Source organism: Papaver somniferum, chromosome 5, assembly GCF_003573695.1.
Source record: "Papaver somniferum cultivar HN1 chromosome 5, ASM357369v1, whole genome shotgun sequence".
Lineage (NCBI taxonomy): Eukaryota > Viridiplantae > Streptophyta > Magnoliopsida > Ranunculales > Papaveraceae > Papaver > Papaver somniferum.
This window is the reverse complement of record NC_039362.1, coordinates 173,046,835-173,056,175: the sequence shown is the minus strand read 5'-3', so window position 1 is coordinate 173,056,175 and position 9,341 is coordinate 173,046,835. Positions and strand designations below refer to the sequence as shown.

General features: G+C 34.6%; 1 long non-coding RNA gene across 1 annotated transcript; it reads right to left on the bottom strand.

Moving 5' to 3' along the window:
* Window positions 1-7,846: 7,846 nt before the first annotated feature.
* LOC113278154 lies at window positions 7,847-8,545 on the bottom strand. The gene is made up of 2 exons (XR_003325326.1): window positions 8,342-8,545; window positions 7,847-8,228 (listed from the first exon to the last, which is right to left on the bottom strand). It is a non-coding gene; the product is annotated as an uncharacterized LOC113278154 (long non-coding RNA).
* Window positions 8,546-9,341: the final 796 nt, after the last annotated feature.

Below are 9,341 nucleotides of genomic sequence, written 5' to 3'. Positions count from 1 at the left end.
GGCACCTCAAATACTAAGGGGAACCTTAGTTGGGCACCTGCAATTCGTACCCCAGAACAGGATAAATTTAGTTTTTGGCGGGAACTTTTGCAGCATACGACCATAATTAGGGTTCGGATTTTGAAGGTGTTCCAGTGCGATTCAATAGCTGAAATTCTTTGGGAAGTTCTGTTTGAGCATAACAGAGATGGTATGGGATTTAGAATCAATTATATTTGGCTGGATGATCAGTTCGAAGTAAAACAGGGAAGACACGGAAACTAGCTTTCACCAGCGATGATTTCTGACATGATTTCGAGAGAGTTTGTGTTGGACTTTCTCTCGGATTTTGTTTGATCTGGGCCTGTTTTATCCAAACAGGGATGGTATTGAGATTTGATTCGACAAAATGAGTTGGTTACGTGGATTTGGGTGAATCAGAGTACGAGAATATCTCGTGCTGTCTCTCTCCTTCCCTGTGTATAACTGAATAATGGCGTGTGATCGGAGAGAGTTTCACTCAATCTTTGGCATGATAGTAACATGTTTGGAAAGTTTCAGCTGCCACAGACGCATGAGAGAGAAGAATAAGAGATTATTTCCTTAACAGGGAAGGCGAGAATAATAACAAGTAATGGAGGATTATGTTCTGTTATTACGAGTTGTTCTTGGTGCTGTCGAGTATATATAGCCTGCTGGTATGTTTTAGAGAAGGGAATGGAGAGTTAGGGGATAGAGCAGAGCATCAGAAAGTCGAGATAATCAAGTGGCAGGAAACCACCATTTCTGCTGCTGTGAAGAAAACGAAGAACATCGACCCACACTCATTGGACGCCTAAGGACAGTCGTTTATGCTGCAGTGGTAACGACCCACAGACGAGGGTCGTAGTTCAGGAGACAGTCTTAGAGCAACCGTAGTTCTCTGGTTTGTAACAAATATAATTGTTACAAACCCGATTTTGAATTATTTCTCCATTTTCTCCTTGTAAACACCTTTTTGAGCAATGAAAAATTCCTTTGAGTGTGTTTTCACCATGCGGAGCTAGACCCCATCACTGGGACAACGGAGGAAGCAACTTTTCATGATTGTGGTAAATGAATTAATTCTTTTATTGACTTTTTGCATAGATTTAATTGCTTTATGATTTCTATTAATTATTTGTTATTTTGTTAGATGTCGCATGCTTAGTTCTAAATACTTTAGATGCGTCATGCTTTTAACTTACAAATAATATTTTACGAAATCTATTTTTGGCAAATAACTAGAGTCACAACTTCTTTTTCTGAGCTATATTGTCTAGAGTTAATGACTGAACCATAACAATATGAAAAGTAGTGGAATCCCGCGTCTCAGCGTCTCTTCTTCTTGTGACAAATTGTGTATATATATTTTTCCTTATTTTCTTTATCAAGTCTTAAAAACAAATTCTCAACAAATCTGAGTGAACGAATCATCTTACTATAACATCATTGAAAAATACGATCACCTGCGGATGACAACTCGACTCAAGATAGAAGTTTGTGGAGAAATGTTACAAGAATGTTTCCTGAAATTCAAAATTCTACTAGTTTCAAGATGAGAAATGGTAGAGGCATTCGGTTTTGGCATGATAAATGGGTTACTAATGGTTGTTTGAAAGATCTTTTCCCTGTTATTTATAAAGAGTCTAAGAACAAACAAGCATCAGTCGCCGAGATGATTCATGATGGTAGATGGATTGGAGATTTTAGAACTATCCTAAATGCAAATGAGCAGCTGGAATGGGATTTATTAAGGAGAGACTTAGGCAGTGTACCTGCTTTGGAGGAAGGAGAAGATGAAGTGCAAATTCTGGATAATTTCTCTACTCGCGTTTGCTATGACTCTTTGTCAGGTAACAATACTGATTGTCTTTTTCATCAGTTCCTGTGGAAAAATAACATCCCATCTAAGGTCAGTTTTTTGTTATGGGATATTTTTAACGAGTCGTTACCTACTCGAGATATGCTAAGACATAGAAGAATGGATATAGACAGTCCTTTATGTGTTATGTGTAACGAAGAAGATGAAACTGTTGATCACATATTTCTACAGTGCAAGACCATTTTTGAAGTCTGAAAATACTTCTTAAAAGCTTTTCACATTGTTTGGCCTCTACCGGATACAGTTTTTAAGCTATTTGAAGCATGGGATTGGAATGTATTAAGAGGACGCTGCAAAGAGGTATGGAATATATTTCTTTATGCTTTGATTTGGAACATATGGAAGGAACGAATCAATAGGGTGTTTGGTGGAAGACCAAAATTAGCTTATGAGATAATCATATATATTAAGCAAATTCTTATTCTGTGGAGTTGTCAGCTAAATACTTTTAAGTTTATTGATAGCTCTCAAATTTTGAATAACTGGGAGCTAGTTTTGCATATGTAATCAAGTCTGTAACGACTGATCGACTGTATTGTAGTTGGTTTGGTTTTCTTTTCCTTAATATAACCTTTTCACTTCGAAAAAAAATAAAAATAAAGCAAAATTTACTTGTTACACCGACTGTAAAATTCCACAGAGTGTAATTCCACGATAATTGTGTACCTTTTATTACTTTTTACATTACATTGTTACATACTTGCATTGTTTTTATATTAAATTGTTACATACTTACGTGTACGCATCTATCATAACATACATATATATGCATTTGAAAATACAATACCGTTCACCCAAATACAGTAGTAACTTAAACGTGAACATAAAACATGTAAAATGTAGTACGATCAGTGTCCCATAAGGTAATTTAAACAGCAATGCAATGTGGGCAGCTGCATACGCACTCCTTTGTTGATATAGTTATCTTCTTTGTCGTCATTGTTGTCATCTCACCATGTCTGCACGGTGGACAAGAGCACACAAATTTAAGGCATTTGTCTACTACCACCGGATCCTCTTCCAATATCATCCCTGATCGATGTGCACTAGTTGATAACTAGACATAGTTATAAGAATTAAATGAAAGTAAACATATTCTAGACTATGTGAAAGTCAACTTACTGCTGGAAGAAGATATTGACATGGCAACCAAGACAAACAAGAAGAAGCAAAGGAACATACTCATTCTGGCCATGATTAAATAACTGATTTTCTCGCTATACTATTGATCCTATGGAAGAACACTTTGTTGATGATCAAATAATGCTAACTAACTTCTATTTATATTGTAACTCCACAAATTTAAAATATCGATTTTCATAACAAATACTGATATTAATGATAATTAAGGGTCGTGATCGTTGAACAAAATTGTTTGACAAGTAATGTTAGTAAATATTCACTACAAGAAAATGAGTGTATTGCAACATATAAATTGTGTGGCAAGAACCCCATTTTGATGTAGCAAAATGTTTTTGCCTCACCAAAATCTTATGCCACACCGTGTGGAAACAAGCTTTGTGACAAAATGTTGTTGTCACACCTATGGGATAATGTGGCAGAACATGGGATTTTTGCCACAGTAGTTGGTGTGGAATAATGTGAGGCAAAATATTTTTTTCGTTTTCACTTAATTTAATTTAATTGATTGATTATTATGTTAAAAATATTTTGCCACACCAATTATCTGCTGCAAAAGATTTCTTTTTGCAACATCATGGTTGTTGCCAGAAATTTTATTAAACAACTATTACGGGACATAAACCATATGCATTATCATCGTACTTATAGCATTTGTAAACAAATATAAAAAATTGACTAAAAATCCAGAAGTCAGATTTTATTGATAAAGCCCAGTGTTTTACAAAGTACACAACCTTAATGAGAGAAATAAGAACATAAACAAATAATTTTACAGGTTCTCAGATTCACTCTCGAATTCACATCCAGGTTCCCTTACAAATCTTTGTGCGATAGGCTGATAGTAAAAAACTTCACGCTTCAGATAGATGCATGTATACTGAATCTTTTCCAGTACTCCATTATGAGACTTTAGTGTCCTACCAAACAGTAAAACATCATTATGTGACCAAGTAATAAAAAAACTAAAGAAATGATAAATACATCAAGTCCAATAAATTATTGAACTGTGAGTTTCAGTCGCTTCCGACACGGTATTGACATTGTTACTATGTAGAGTTTCAATTACTTCTATGGCATCTCCTGCAAAAGGGACGAAGCTTCACTTAGAACTCGTTACTTATGAACCAAATCCACTGTTATCTAGAGAGATTTCAAGCCCTACAAACTAATTTGTAAACAACCAGTAGTCACTTGAAGCTTTTCGGTTGAAAGTTTTTAGATTAATTTAACAAATCTAAGATATTCCTTCTCCCATAGCAGCAACATCATATAGTCTAGAAATGAGAACTTCTCTCTCCTGTGAGCAGACCGATGTTTTCGGACATAATCTCTGACCTATATGTCAGTTGGTGCTCCGGCTAAGGGTACCTTGAGTTCCAGACGACCTTCAAGAAAATAAACAAATTTTAAGAAAAACCAATAAACTGTTCTTAAACTGCTTATGAATTACTCATGCTTTAGCCTGCAGCAGGGGTGTATTAAGAAAAACAAGAAAGAGACTCACACCCTTAACTCTTTCTCCAGAAAGTAGGTAAATGATCATTTAGCATGGAGAGCATTTTCTTTATTGCCTAATGAGAACAAAATATATCAGTACAACTAAATTGATCAGCTTGCCAAGAAGATTGTGGAGGGCTTCACCAGTTTCACTTTTAAATTTGATCGAATTAATGCGTAATAAGCAAGTAGGGTAGCACAATACGGCTCATGTTGCACACTGGGAAGGTTGAGAAGAACTCAGTAGTCCAGTATTCAACAAGCTCAGAGGAGTCCGATTTATGTTACATTCGTATTGCAAAATTAATTTATTATTCTTAGTGATGGAACTTATACCTTCATAATCTGCTAACCAAATTGGACTCCACTCTGCCAGAAAAAGAATCACTTACTCTATCTTCTTCTTAACACAACAGACACATTGCCAATCACCAAATAGCACATCCATAAGAGGGATCTTTTTGTAAACAATTGAAGTACCTATAATTAAGCATATGAAAAAAATTTAGAATCATGACATAAGCATGTCTAACATTAATCGTTACACACAAACCAGTGGACATGGTTCACCTATGAAGAAAAAAACAATATCTATGAAGGTGTAGCTAGATTCATTTGGGTATACATGCTTAAATCAAATGTCTGACTTTAAAAAATTCAATGAAGACGAAGAAAGCAACGACTACGTGCCCACAAGAGCATTCCACCCCCGCCTAACCAGCAGATCCACCAAACTTTTTTCTATAAGATCCCTCCATCCAAATGCAAAGTAAAAATGAAATTATATGCAAATAACCAAAATTAGACCTGAAATGACCAAATCCTAAAATAAAGTTTTATATGGAAGAAAAGAGAGAATATACCAAATAGATCTCTCATCTCTTCATATAAGCAAACTGGATTGATATAATTTCTCCAGATCAAAAGACCTCCAATTGATTTCTAGGCTTCATAAGAAATCTGTGCAATTCTTGAAATAATAAACACAAAATCCATATCAGAAACGAACAATCATAATAATATAAGCATATATCAAAGATAACAGGTTGAGACCTTGTTAACAGTGTGTCCATTCGCCAAATACCTCCTGGCACTAATTTTTGTACCTACTAATCAAACAAACAAGAAATCGATTAGATAAACAAACCAAGATGATCTTCCATGTATACCACCTAAACAATTAGAAACCAAAGCAAAAACCAAAAGTAAAATCTAAAAAAAAAACCCTAATTTCAAAATCATAACTAAAATACAAAACGGAAATCTAATATTTCAACACCAATAAATCGTGGAAACAAATGTTTGTACTCCAGATTCGTTATTTTCTACACATGTTGGAGATGAGGCTCGAGATTTGCAGCAATCAATAGAATCGAAATCTTTATCAAGATATTTGTATGGGCAGCCGATATATTTTTCTGTTTTCTTTTGGATAGACTAGAAGAGATCGAACTGAAACCCTAGCTTTCTAATGAGGTGTAGATAGAGGTGAAGAGGGGGATGATGGCGAAGTTCTTTCTTCAGTTTTGGGTTCAGTTTTCTTGGAGACGAGGATCCGCTTGTTTCGGTGGTTGCTTAAGAGAAAAAGGGTTGGTTGCAGATTCTTTTAGGTGAAAAAAATTGGATTTTGATTTTTGCGAAAAAAAATTGGCGCCTGCATTTTCCATGAAACAATTTATTTTTCATTTTTTTGTCCATTTAATATATAGAAGGAAATAAATGAATTTTTTGCTACACCAATGTGGAAAAAGTTCCCCTTTTGTAGCACTAAAATATTAGGTGTGGCAACAAGATTTCTTTTGCCTCACCAGATTTTGGGTGCGGCAAAAAAACATTACTATGAGCTGCACTTTAGTGGCGGTGCGGCAAAAAACTACTTTTTGCCGCATATATTGCCGGGATGTGGCAGATTGGTGTTGCAATAAATGGTTTTTCTTGTAGTGATTATCGGAAAATCCTTAGAATCCGATTGTTTTACTGTTTTGAGTTTGAATATCTCTTAAACAACTTTGACCTTAATGTGAAAACACATACATGTCAAAGTATGACTTAACATAAACAATCGCCCGCATTACTGTATCTAATTAGTTTATTATGTTTGACTTGATTTGATGGTCTAATTTTTATAAATTTATCTATGCTGCTCTTGTTATCTGTTAAGGTGTTGCTTCTGAAAAACGATGCATCAGCAACGCTGACCGAGTGGGATATGCACAGAGTTAATAATAACTTAGATCAGCCATAGGAAATTCCATGATCGGATTAGAGGTCGAAAGTGTAAAACTGAGGTCCACGATCCCATAAATTTCGTGTAAGGTTGATGCGACCGGCTCAAAAAAAATAATTACGGGATTGTCTTCAGGGTTTTCCTTGGTAGGTGTAGTTTAATAGCCTTGTTATCCAATTAGGCCATTACAACTGGTATTATGACAGCAAAGCCGTCGCACTTACTGTCACAAATAGATATTGCAACGTAATCTATGTGAGTTTCCGTCACTGCCAACAAATTGTGACGGAAAAACCAGTTATTGTGACAGTTTATTAGCGTCACGGTAGGGCATCTTATTTGTAGAAAGTCGAACTTGAACGAGAGAGAAACTTGTACGTTGTACCAAAAGGGGCAAATATCTGTTAACAATCCCACCTGCTAATTTATTTTTATTTATTTACTTTTTTTTTTTTTTTTTTTTTTGTAATTTAGACACCATTTGAAGCAATTTTTTCTACAGGAGGCTTGAATCCCTGTTGGTTGCCGTTATCAAAGAAAGTAACTGAGATATGGTCTTTCCCAATAGCACCTGCTACTTGGCAATGGTTCGGCATCAATTTTGGACAAGCATAGGAAGACAACCTATTTTAGATCAATCCGAATGAAATCTTTTGCTACTAATTGATACGGAGAAACTAATTAAATTTCTTTGCATATCTTAACGAGTAGGCATATCTTAACGAGTCGAAGTAGTACCTAGATTATTATGTGTTGTTTTCTGATATATATCTTTCCAGATCAACTCAGAATCATTTTATTTGGAGCATTTCTTGTCGAAGAAGATAATTTCTTAAAATGTTAGAGTTGATTCCGATTCGGACCATCATTCGTCAATACTACTATTACAAAAATTGGATATTTTTGCGGTTCATGGTTCTTTCTTTTTGCGATGTATTTATAATTGGTGTCGTCATTTATATTTAGGTTTTGATTATCTTGTATTTTAGTGTTTTGGATAATCTTGTAAGCAATCGTGTAATCATTTTTTTTTTGCTTTGATGAATTGAAATGTGGTTTCATAAAAAAAAAAAAAAAAAAAAAATCAGAATCATCTATTGAAATCAACTCGTAATCATTTATTGAAGATTTTCGATAAGCATAGGATTCTATTTTATTTTGAAACATGCAACATTGCAACTGCATGCATTTTATTACTTTCTGAAGAAATTACGTGCATATACGTATGTTCTATTACATCGAATACGCCATTAATACAAAAAATAATACAGTATATCAAAAATAAAATATGTGATACGTGTACGATCAGTGTCCCTTAGGTAAGTTAACAGCATCTTGGGCAACCACAGCATGGCTTGTACTGACCATTTGGGCATTCAAGCACAGCCTGTGGGCAAAAAACTGTTTGTGGACACACGACTTGTAGGCACAGAACTTTCGGGCACTTGTTAACAGCTTCAACTTCCTCGAGTATCATCCCTATATATGATATTCAATTAATTAATTAGATAAACTAACACGAAAATGTTTTACACATCAATTTATAATTAATGAAAACGAAAAGATTTGAAACAATAACAAAGAAGACTTACTGCTGGAAGAAGATGTTGGCATGGCAATCAAGACGAACAAAAAGAAGCCGAGGAACATGCTAATCTTGGCCATGGTAAAATGAGTGATTTTCTTCTTCTTCTTTGATAATATTTATGCTATGTACGTACTTTTTCTGATGATTTAGATGTATTGATCAAATGATGTCGATGATGATGATCAAGTAATGCTAACTAACCTCTCTATATATAGCAGATTACAAATTCAAAATATATTGATTTTAACAACAACTAAACAATAGAAAATGAAAGTCGTTGTTCTAGTCTTTCGTCTATTTCCTTTTTTTCTATTCAACACGTTATATAACGTATATGTTACTGCTAGATTTTAAGTTTGAAGTCCAACTTATGGTTTTATCACTACGTTCATGGGTGGTGTGTTCTTCGTCGTGTTGTTTATTTCTCACCTGAAATTTCCATTCAACTTCAACAGCTTTACGTTGGTAGGAGAGTTTCATTAAAAATTATTATGAGACTTTTGTATTCTTCAACTTTGATTATGAGGACGCCAAGTAGTATTTTGATCAATTACAAACCGCCACATATATTTAATTTGGTCATAAAAATAATAACACTGAATTATTACAGATATTTTTTTATGCATTAATACAAATATTTTTTTTAATCGATCAAAAAAATTGTATTAAGAAGCGAACAAGTCGTGCGGAAACGAATACACCAAAGTAAGCGGAAAGCAACCCAAACCAAAGCAACCAAATTCTAAGGTTAAACAAAAAGCAACAAGGCCTCTTGGCAAACCTTAGAAACTAAACAACCATTATTACTTGCGAGCTAAAACAAGAACGCAAGCTACATTTAAGTAGGATTTTCATGAACCTCTTTCATGGTCAAATCCTTGTGATTTTTGGCCACACCACTGAACATTTCTTGACAGTATGGCTTCCAAGAGGGAAAACTTAACCCCATTATTGAACCAAACTCCATCAAATTACTTGCTGAAATCTTACTAGGACTAGTAAGA